Here is a 12,436-nt window from a genome sequence, read left to right as displayed (position 1 = left end):
CATAAATATCAGAAGATTTTAAAAAAATTGTTAATATTGTTTAAACCCATATTTGGTAATATATAACAAATATTTTGTTCTGGGTCAAATAGTAAATAGATATTATCTATGTTCATTCCAACTTTATATATATATATATATATATATATATATATATATATATATATATATATATATATATATATATATATATATATATTATCTGGCCAAATTAATATAACAAGTAAAATCATTGTACTAAATATGTTATAACAAGAAAACAATACTCAAATTAAGAAAATTATATTTAAGTTTATATATTTAATTATCAATTAAATTAGTTAATTATTTTTGGTTAACTTATCTATATATCAATGATTTTTTTTGAAGTAATAAGAGAGATTTTTGAGCTAATAGACATGCTACTCTAAGTTAAGAGAGTTAATACTTACATCTATATAATTCATTGTCTTAGTTGTGTAATATATGTTATTTTTTTTAATTGAAAGAAAAAAAGTACACATGTATATGTATATTTTGAAACACACACACACACACACACACATATATATATATATATATATATATATATATATATATATATATATATATATATATATATATATATATATATATATATATATATATATATATATATATATATATATATATATATGAAATATTATTGAATATGTATATTTTTTGGTTATGTTTTTGTAGGGAAATGAAATATGCATGTGAAGGTGAACACGTTTATACCTAGTGTTTGATTGATAATTGAGTGTGAGTTTTATGATAGTATGTTATTCATGCGATTGACAGATAAATTATCATATCATAATAATTTAATATATTTAAATAAAATAAATATAAAAAATCAAAAAGTAAACAGTAAATTTCTTTCGAAACATATATATTCGCTGTTTATTAGAAAACTAATTTTCATTTTTTTTTTCACTTTATTTTATTTCAATTAAACAATGTTATTTTACTCTTCTTCATTTATTTATCTTTCTTCAACAACAAATATATAGGCTTTCCAGGGTGTAAAATCATCGACAACCTTTATTAAGAACCCCATGTGGGTCGATGATTACGTGGTTAAGATTTCAGAATAATACACGTTCAACATATAAATTCAGATTTACAATTTTTTAATCTTTTTTACTATCTTGGTTAAGCTGAAAAAGTTTGGTTTGATATATAATGGTAGATGATCCATACCAAATTTAGTCAGCAAAGTAGTGCACATGGATGCAAAGGAGTTGAATTACTGTTTAACAAAATGGACTTTTTATCTGGTTATTGTAATTAATGGACGAGATTACTTTTTTTTATATCGATCTATAGTGGAGAAAATTACTTGTATAGTATCGTATCTAGGTCGAACGGTTAGCATCTAAGATTGATCGATCTATCTTTTTTAACAGTGCTCGTTATCCCAACAATGCTCGTCAGTCAGATCAAACCACAACAGTGCTCGTCAACCAGACAACGCTCGTCAGTCAGGTTAAACCCTATCAGCGCTCGTCAATTATATATATTATACAATTATGTATTATACCTAGTAGATATCGAACGGTCATACGCTCAGCACCGTTCGGTCACCACTATAGCCAATAAGGGCGATCGGTTTTATTAAAGCTGAGCCACAATTGGGCTAGCGCTTATTGGGCCAAGTGTCCACTGGATGATTGAAATAGTCAAAGATATTCATAAAGGTGTTTATGAGCAACTGCCCGAATTTTAAGAGAAATCTGTATTCAACCACCCGGATTTTAAGGGAAATCTGTATTCAACCGCCCGGATTTCAAGGTAAGTCTGTTTGGCTTGTGACAACTTATAAATACAAGGTCAGGGATATCAACAAGGTAGGCTCAATTCACACTCCAAAACATTCCTATTACGTGCACAAAGAGACACCAACAATTTTTAGCGTGGAAAACCCCTGAATGCAAGGGTAAAAACCAAATGATGTGTTCAATAAACCCATTTAAATAAGCCGAATGCTTACAAATGAGAACCAAGAAGATGATAATTCCACAAAAATAGGGGTGCTGGTGCTGGACCGATTTCTCCCAATCTAGACCTCCGATTGACGATCCGAACGAATCAGAATAAAGAACCATATGTCTGGAACCTACTGTCCAAAAATCAGCTCGATCCAACGGTGAACGAGTTCACAGCGAATAAAACACCAGTCCAGGTTTAGGGTTATGCGAGAATGACTTTCTCTGTCTCTCTTCAAATGAGTCTAATGTGTTCTACTAATCTGACCCATCTCAATTTGACCTAGTGAGACCTAAAGGTCCACATTATTTAGACCTATTCTCCACATAGGAAGGGAGTCCAATAACCCAATAATAGTTCCCTTCAATCTCAATGCATAATTATTAAAATATACTAGAATGTTCCTGTTTGTTTTTTCTTATGGAACGGTGTGTCTCATTGTTTTTGTTGTCAACATAAAGGCACACGATATAACGCTAGATATAACATCTTTCTTTTTTATTACTTTGTGTGTGTAAACATATATTTTTTCGTATGTGTGTGAATATAATCAATTTATTATGAGGTTCCACTTTTGGATATTGTTTTCAAACAATAGATTAAATTAAGTAACGTGATTAAGAGTTAATTTTATAAGGGTAGTGGAGAAATATGTAATTTTTCAATTTCTCACACAAAAAATTAAATAAAAAGATAATTTTACGAGTTATCCAATTAACATTCAATCTGACCCGACTCGTGTTAAAAGTTCTCTATCTTTACTTATATTAGGTTAAAAATTTAGATTATTTTATATTTGTCTGAATCTGATGTCAGACGTGCCGTCAGATATCAGATATCATGATAGACACTGCTATGAAATTATGATGTCTTTATGATCAAAATAACATACTTTTATAATTAATAAGTAATGACTAAGAAATAATTACGATTTTCCATAATTTATACCTAATAGATAATTTTATAGGTTATCTAGTTAAGATTCAATTGAATCTCACTCATGTTAAAAAAGTCTACATCTTAACTTGTATCTTAATTAAATAATTAAGTTTTACATTTATAATTATTTATCTGAACCTAATATTAGGAGTGATGTTAAATATTACTTAAGTCATGAATATAAAATTTGGATTTTGATATTGTCAAAAATATTTATTATATTGGTAACTAATGACTAATTAAAGATAAAATTTTATATAATTCAATTAAATAAATAATTTTAAATGTTATCCAAATTCAAATTCTCCTAAATTATTTGATTAATACTCAATCAAACCCGATTCATGTTAAAAACTCTCAATCTTTACTTGTATCATGATTAAAAACTTAGATTATTTTATATTTGTTTAAATCTGATGTCAGATGTGATGCTAGATACTACATTAGATGTAAACATCAAATGTGACGTCAGATACCATGTCAGACATTACTATAGAATATAAATTTTCATAATGTTTTTATGATTAAAATGAAAATTATCTACTACTTTTATAATTAGTAAGTAATGACTAATAAAAACGTTACGGTTTTTCATAATTTACATTAGCTAAATAATTTTATAAGTTATCTAGTCAAGACTCAATAGAATCTTACTCATGTTAAAAAAGTTTGTCTTAGCTTGTATCATAATTAAATAATTAGGTTTTACATTTATAAGTTTGTCTCAACCCAGATGTGAAGCTAAATATTATTTAAATCACAATTATAAAATTTAGATTTTGATATTGCCAAAAATATTTAGTATATTTTTATAATTGGTAACGAATTACTAATTAAAGTTTTTTTTATATAATTCATATTAAATAGATAATTTTAAATGTTATCTAAATTCAAACTCACCTTAATTATCCTGTTAATACCCAATCCATTCTGACTCATATTAAAATTTCTCACTATTTACTTTGATCATTATTAAAAATTTAGATTATTTTATATTTGTTTGAATATGATATCACACCTCAGATACTATGTCAAACACGACTATGAAATTTAGATTTTCATAATGTCTTTATGTTTAAAATGAAAATTATTTATTACTTTTATAATTAGTAAGTAATGCCTAATAAATTATTACGATTTTTCATAATTTATATTAAATAAATAATTATATCAATTATCTGATCAAACCTCAATTGAATCATACTCATGTTAAAATAGTCTATATCTTAACTTGTATCAAAATTAAAGTTTTATATTTATAAGTTTGTATGAACCTAATATTAGACGTGACGTTAAATATTACTTAGATCAATGTTATAAAATTTGAATTTTGATATTGTCAAAAAATATTTATTATATTTTTATAATTATAACCAAAAACTAATTAAAAATTAACTTTTTTTTATAATTATAGATAATTTTAAATATTATTCAAATTAAAATTTACCTTAATTATCTAATTAATACTCAATTCAACTTTACTCTTTTGGATATTGTTTTCAAACAATAGATTAAATTAAGTAATGTGATTAAGATTTAATTTTATAAGGGCAGTGGAGAAAATAAAAATAGAGGGTTTACTCTGTTGCCACCAACAGTGATGAAAACGTTGAGGTAACGAGAATCAAGGAAGTTGAAAACGACAGGGTATATAGGGCGTTTCCCCTCTTGGAGGCTATTGGTGATTCTGTATTCTTTCTTTTTTGCCGGAGCCAACCATCCCACCACTGGCTCACACCCTATGCCAAATATTTTTCCCTTTTTAGCCTCTCTCCCCGTCTTCTTTTGTATTTCTCAGTATTCTCTCTCTTAGGTTTCACACAAAGAGATGAGAGAGAAAGATGTAGTTTTTCAATTTCTCGCCCAAAAAATTAAATAAATAGATAATTTTATGGATTATTCGATTAACATTCAATCCAACTCAACTCATATAAAAAGTTCTCAATTTTTATTTATATTAGGTTAAAAATTTAGATTATTTTATATTTGTCTGAATTTGACGTCAGATGATGTTATATATACGTCAGATGTCATGTCAAACACTACTATAAAATTATAACATCTTTATGATCAAAATAATAATTATGTACTACTTTTATACTTAGTAAGTAATGACTAATACATGATTAAGGTTTTCCATAATTTACATTAAATAGATAATTTTATAGATTATCTGGTTAAGAATCAATTCAATCTCACTCATGTTCAAAAAAATCTATATCTTAATTTGTATCATAATTAAATAGTTAAGTTTTATCTTTATAAGTTTGTATGAACCTAATATTAGACGTGACGTTAAATATTACTGAAATCAATGTTATAAAATTTGAATTTTGATATTGTCAAAAATATTTATTATATTGGTAACCAATGACTAATTAAAGATAAAATATTATATAATTCAATTAAATAGATAATTTTAAATGTTATTCAAATTCAAACTCTCATGAATTATCCAATTAACACTCAATCAAACCCAACTCAAGTTAAAAATTTCCAATCTTTACTTTTATCATGATTAAAAATTTAGGTTATTATATATTTGTTTGAATATGATGTCAGACGTGATACTTGACGTTAGATACCATGTCAGACACTATTGTATAATTTAAATTTTCATAATGTTTTTATGATTAAAATGAAAATTATCTACTACTTTTATAATTAATAAGTAATGACTAATAAAAACATAATTTATGTAAGATCCATGAAAATATTTACCTAAATTTCTTTGTGAATGAAAAATATAATTAATAAGCTTATATAAATAAAACGTGATAAGTTAAACAAAAATTTACAGTAGCTCAAATGATAAACATCTTGTAAAACTTGAAACATGGATTCAAATCTAGTAAAATACATTTTTTATAAAATAAATAAATGAATTAATAAAATAAAATAAATAATAAATAAAGGGAATGGGAAATAAGAAGTGGACAATAAATACCAAGCAAGGTGGAGGGAATTTTGCACCAAGAAGTAGAGAGAAAACATAAGAAAGAAAGATTATGAAGAATGAAGGATTTTTTAGTGCGGGGCTAAGGAATATGGTGAGTTTGATTCGTCAAACATTTGATTCTTCTCCAAGTGACCATTTATAGTGATATTTTATTATTGTTAATTTATCTATTTTATTATAATGAATTTGAATTTATGCATCTGAACATGAGATATGAGTATTTTCGGGAGATTTTATAATGGTATAATATGAGTTGAGGAATATGAGCATGATATGAGTCTCGTGGAGAGATTCTGTAATGATATGGTATCAGTGTATATGTTGATGTTGAGGGTCCTGTTGTTTGAGGTTATCTTGATACTCTAATACTCATCCAGTCTCAAGTAGAGAAGGATGAATTATGTGGTGAGAGGGGCAGGAGGTCCTAGGCTATGTGCTGGTTTTGGACATAGTGTTGAGGACTAACCTTGTGGATGATATGGAGTATTTTGGAAGTGTATTTGTAAGAAGAAGTAGAAGTCATCACAAGTGCATAACCTCCCGTGATCGCTCATCAACGTATCATCCGAATGAGTGTCTATTGGGTATTGTGGAATGAGTGTCTATTGGGTATTGTGGGATGAGTGTCTATTGGGTATTGTGGGATGAGTGTCTATTGGGTATTGTGGGATAAGTGTCTATTAGGGATTGTGGTATGATGGGATGAGTATCTATGGTGCGATTGTTGATTGTTGTATGATGGTATGAGGGTGTCTGACATAATTATTATATGATGTTTGTTGAGTGTATCAAAGTAATTATGCATGTTTTATAAATGATTTGTTGCATGTTAGCTCACCCTACTTGTTTGTGTTTGTGCGATGATCGTATAAGTGTGAAATTATGGGATGTTACCTTAAATGTAATGCTACAATATATCAATGAATTATTAAGTGTGAGATTATGGGATGTTACAATTTACATTAAATGGATAATTTTATAGGTTATTTGGTCAAGACTCAATATAATCTTACTCATGTTAAAAAAGCTTATGTCTTAGCTTGTATCATAATAAAATAATTAGGTTTTACATTTATAAGTTTGTCTCAACCTAGATGTGAATTTAAATATTGCTTAAGTCACGATTATAAAATTTGGATTTTGATATTGCCAAAAATATTTATTACATTTTTATAATTGGTAACCAATTACTAATTAAAGATTTTTTTATATAATTGATATTAAAAAGATAATTTTAAATGTTATGCAAATTCAAACTCACCTTAATTATCCTATTAATACTGAATCCAATCTGACTCATATTAAAAATTCTCACTATTTACTTGTATCATGATTAAAAATTTAGATTATTTTATATTTGTTTGAATCTTATGTCAGACGTAACATCAGATATTACGTTAGGCACTACTATACAATTTAGATTTTCATATGATAAATTATTATGATTTTTCATAATTTACATTAAATAAATAATTATATAAGTTATCTAATCAAAACTCAATTGAATTTTATTCATGTTAAGAAGGTCTATATCTTAACTTGTATCATAATTAAATAATTAAGTTGTACATTTATAAGTTTGTCTGAACCTAATATTAGACGTTAAATATTACTTAAGTTACATTTATAAATTTTGAATTTGGAGATATTGTCAAAAATATTTATGATATTTTTATAATTGGTGACCAATTACTAATTAAAGATTACTTTTTTTTTATAATTCACATTAAATAGATAATTTTAAATGTTATCTAAATTCAAACTCACCTTAATTATCGGATTAATACCCAATCCAACCCGATTCATGTTAAAAATTCTTAATCTTTGCTTGTATCATGATTCAAAATTTAGTTTATTTTATATTTGTTTGAATCTTACGTCAGACGTGAGGTTAGGTACTTGTCAAATGTGACATCAGATGCTATGTCAGATACTGCTATGAAATTTAGATTTTCATAATGTCTTTATGATTAAAATGAAAATTATTTATTACTTTTATAGTTAGTAAGTAATGACTAATAAATTATTACAGTTTTTCATAATTTACATTAAATAGATAGTTATATAAGTTATTTGATCAAAACTCCATTGAATCTCACTCATGTTAAAATAATCTATATCTTAACTTGTATCATAATTAAATAATTAAGTTTTACATTTATAAGTTTGTATGAACCTAACATTAGACTTGACCTTAAATATTACTTAAGTCAATGTTATAAAATTTTAGATTTTGATATTGTCAAAAATATTTATTATATTTTTATAATTGGTAACCAAAAACTAATTAAAGATTTTTTTTATAATTCACATTAAAGAGAAAATTTTAAATGTTATTCAAATTCAAACTCACCTTAATTATCCGATTAATACTCAATTCAACCTGACTCATATTAAAAAATTTTAATATTTACTAGTATCATGATTAAAAATTTAGGTTAGTTCATATTTGTCTTAATCTTATGTGAGACGTAACGGTAGATACTTGTCAGATGTGATACCATGTTAGACACTGCTATAAAATTTAGATTTTGATAATGTCTCTATGGTTAAAATGAAAATTATTTACTACTTTTATAATTAGTAAGTAATGACTAAAAAATATTATGGTTTTTCATAATTTATATTAAATAAATAATTTTATATGGTCAAGACTCAACTACTCATATTAAAAAATTCTCTATCTTATCTTATTTCATAATTAAAAATTAAGTTTTATATTTATAAGTTTATCTGAAACCTATATTATATACTTGACGTTAAATATTATTTAAGTTACGGTTATAAAATTTTGATTTTGATATTGTCAGAAATATTTATTAAATTTTTAAACTTGGTAAACAATGTCTAATTAAAGATTAAATATTTATATAATTCATATTAAATAGATAATTTGAAATATTATCCAAATTCAGACTCACATTAATGATAAAAAAATTATATTTTATTTTTTATCAAAATTAAATATATTGATTGTTGAGGTGTTGTTGTCATTCTATATTGATTGTTGTCATTGTCATGTTCTCTCCTCTCTTAGTTGCCTTCATCGTCCACCTCCTCTACATTCTCTTCATGGTTATCAAGGTAATCCTTCTGTTGGTCTTATTTCTCTATTAGCAATGTGATCCTTGAGGATAAAAACGGTAATCACTTATTTCTCTATTAGCAATGTGATCCTTGAGGATAAAAACGGTAATCACTAGTTTGGAAAACACATTCAAAATAACCTAACAGGCTTCAGTTTTAAGAAAAATAAGTCTTTCAAAACATAACGATATTTTTGAAATTATTTGTACAACTTTAGGCTTCGGTTCTAAAATAACCAAAACATATACGGGTAAGCTTAGGTTCTTTAAAAAATCGGAGCCTATTCTTCTACCTAGGGTTAAATTTTTAGAAAAGTTACTTCCCTACCACACACAACATTACACCGCTATAGAACCTTTTCCATTGCAATTTTTAAAACTCACATTATCCCTTCTCCATTGCAATTGAATAGGCCATTGTTGGTCTCTTCTCCACGTGAAGCCCTTCTCCATTGTCATTGTTGGTCATTGTGAAAATTCTTGTTCTCGTCTTCTCTCCTCTAAAAACATCTTGTTCTCCTCTCTTCTCCATTTCCATCTTGGTTGCTAGGAACCATCTCTTATTTCATGGAGGTTCATTTTCCTTTCTTAAATTTGTTTTTATTTGTTTAATGTTTATTTTCATTGAGGAGACAATGACACATTTTGGTCTTTGTCGCAAATTCATCAAGGTCACACCTTGCTCCATTAATTGGTGATGTCTTGGTTTATTGCTCACGTATTATCGTTCCATTGTCCAAGCATTGTTCATTGTGCATTCCATTGTTCGAAGTATGCTCCCATTTCTACATTTAAATAATTGTTTTTTATGTCCTATATAGACTTTAGTTGTGCTTTGGTTAAGATCAAAAGCCTAAAACCTCCACTTTTAACTCGTCTTTGATATGATTAAATTGTAGAACCGAAGTAGAACTCCAAAAATAACTTATATCAAATTTATTTCTTGTATTAGCGAATGTTCTTCATTGACGATGTATGTTTTCCAACAATTAATATATATGCATATAAATGTGATTATGTATAAGATATTGTGTAATAGAGAATTATCATGTTAATCATATTTATTCTCATCAAAACTCTCTATTATAAAAACATTTGATATTTTTTTTATTGTTTAGAGATTGTTCGGGTCTTAACACTTGGAAAAAAACTGAAAAATTTGACTAGAAGTAGAGATAAAGAAGTTCTAAGGATCTCTGAAATAGTAAAACACAAAATCATATAATTATTTTTTATAATGATGGTGAATTTTCTTCTTTTGAGTTTTATCTTAAGAATAAGACTAAAGTAAAGAGACTTCATCCTTGATTTATCACTTTGCGAGTGATACTTTGTTATTAAGTGAAAGATCAGCTTGCCTTTCAATCTTGAAGTTTATTTTTTGTTTCATAGATAATATTTTAATCTTAATCTTCTTTACCCCTTCTTAACCTTTCTTAAATTTAATCTTCTTGAAACCTTGCATCTAGCATCCTACCATAATTAAAATCCACCATACCCAAACCTTCCTATGTAACTTATTAACATAGCCCTCCAAAAGTAAACCAAAAATTCATCAAGATTCAACCAAGTTCATACCAAATTTCATCAAAAACCTCTACAACCTTCCTTACATATTCTACCTCAAGATTCATGCAAGAATAATTCAAGAACCAACCCAATTAAGGCCATCCTTTCATATCTTCAAGAACCTTATAATTTAATCTTCTCCTGCCAAGTAAACTATCTAAGAACTTACCAATAATCTTCCAAAAGTGCAAGGTTTTACCCTTCAAGTACTAAATTTTTTAGTATAATATTTGTAGGTTTATATTAATCATTTTCACGTCCTTCTTGTAAGATGGAGTCCTTTTTCTCTGTTTTCTACTTAGATAATTTTCTTTTATATTGAATTATTTAAAATTTAATAATTAAATTTGATATAAAGTAAAACTTTTTGTAATTGAATAGTTTGGTTTATAAATTGACCAAATTAATTGTTGATATCTTCTTAAAATTTATGGATATGTTTTTCCTTAAACATTATGAATTTGTTTCATGTGATTTTGACCTTTGTAAATCAACGTATCCTATAAATAATGTACCTAATTTGTACACAATCTCTTTCATCAAATTTATAGATAATTCTTTAAGTTTTCTAAAAACATAAATTTTATCTCAAACTCGTGTCTAAAGCTCAAAATATTGCATTGTATTAATGTTGTAGCTCATTACCGTGTTTCATCTTAATGTTCATATTTGTTGATGAGTAAGTCATATAAATTCTCAAATTATTTAAAAAGAATGTAGATATTTTGTTCAAAATTTTGGTACTTAACAATATCTCTTCAATTTCGTTTCCAAAGTTTAAGGCATGTTCTTTAAAAGTTACCGTTGATATCTTCTTGTGTGGTTCTCCATATCGTTGTAAAGTTTCATTATCAAGTGTAACTTGATTAGAAGAGGATTTTCACACTATATAATTATGTTATCCACCCTTTCAAGAAAGTTTTCATAAAGTTATTTTAGTAATAGAGTCTGGTTCAATTAATTACATGTGTTTAATTGCTACTGCTTAAAACTAATTAATTGTTCTTGATAATTTCATTATAGTGCATAGTGAAAATTGTAATTATAGTAATTCTAATTAGTGATTAACACAAATTACTATAATAAAGTGAAATTAGAGAGAAGAATAACAAAAGTAAGGTATTAAATAATTGGTCCAAAACTCAATTCAAACTGTGAAATCTTAATTTTGTAAATTGAATTTTGTAAATTGAATGTTAAGAATTAGTTCTCCATGAATGAAAAACGAAGTACACGAAGAGAAAAAAAAAGATAAATAGAAACTAAGAAAAGAAAAAAAAGAATAATTTCTAAAATTGAAAAACTAAACAAATTCAATCTATTTTACTCTAGCACATTTAAGTTATATATATATATATATATATATATATATATATATATATATATATATATATATATATATATATATATATATATATATATATATATATATAAAAGCTTTAATCATTTGAATGCATAGATATAAATATTAGCTCTAATTAAGTCCATAAGTCTAATAACAAAAGTTTAAGCTAAAACAAAATGAATAAAACGTCAACCACTAAAAATAAATACTTGAAGACATTCAAATAACAAAAGACGGGTTCTGTCAGACCCATTAAAAATCCACCCAAAACCCAGCTGAGTGGAAGACAAGTATCGAGGAAGGGGAGCTGAAAAACAGAAAGTGGAAGACAGGTGTGAGCAGAGTGGAGTGGCCGTTCGATTTTGACGGTAGGAGTAAAACTCTAAGTTTTCAAAAATTCACGCCACTCTCTGCATGCAACCATCTTCCTCAACCTTCTGAAACTCCATTCTTCTCCTCCTTCTCTCTAAGATTTCTTCATCTTCTCTCTACGAAATCTTACTATTTTCTTCCTCCGATCATCAAACAGACCACACCTGAGCATTCCTA

Source organism: Vigna angularis, chromosome 11 (assembly GCF_016808095.1).
Source record: "Vigna angularis cultivar LongXiaoDou No.4 chromosome 11, ASM1680809v1, whole genome shotgun sequence".
NCBI lineage: Eukaryota > Viridiplantae > Streptophyta > Magnoliopsida > Fabales > Fabaceae > Vigna > Vigna angularis.
This window is presented reverse-complemented; position numbering follows the sequence as displayed.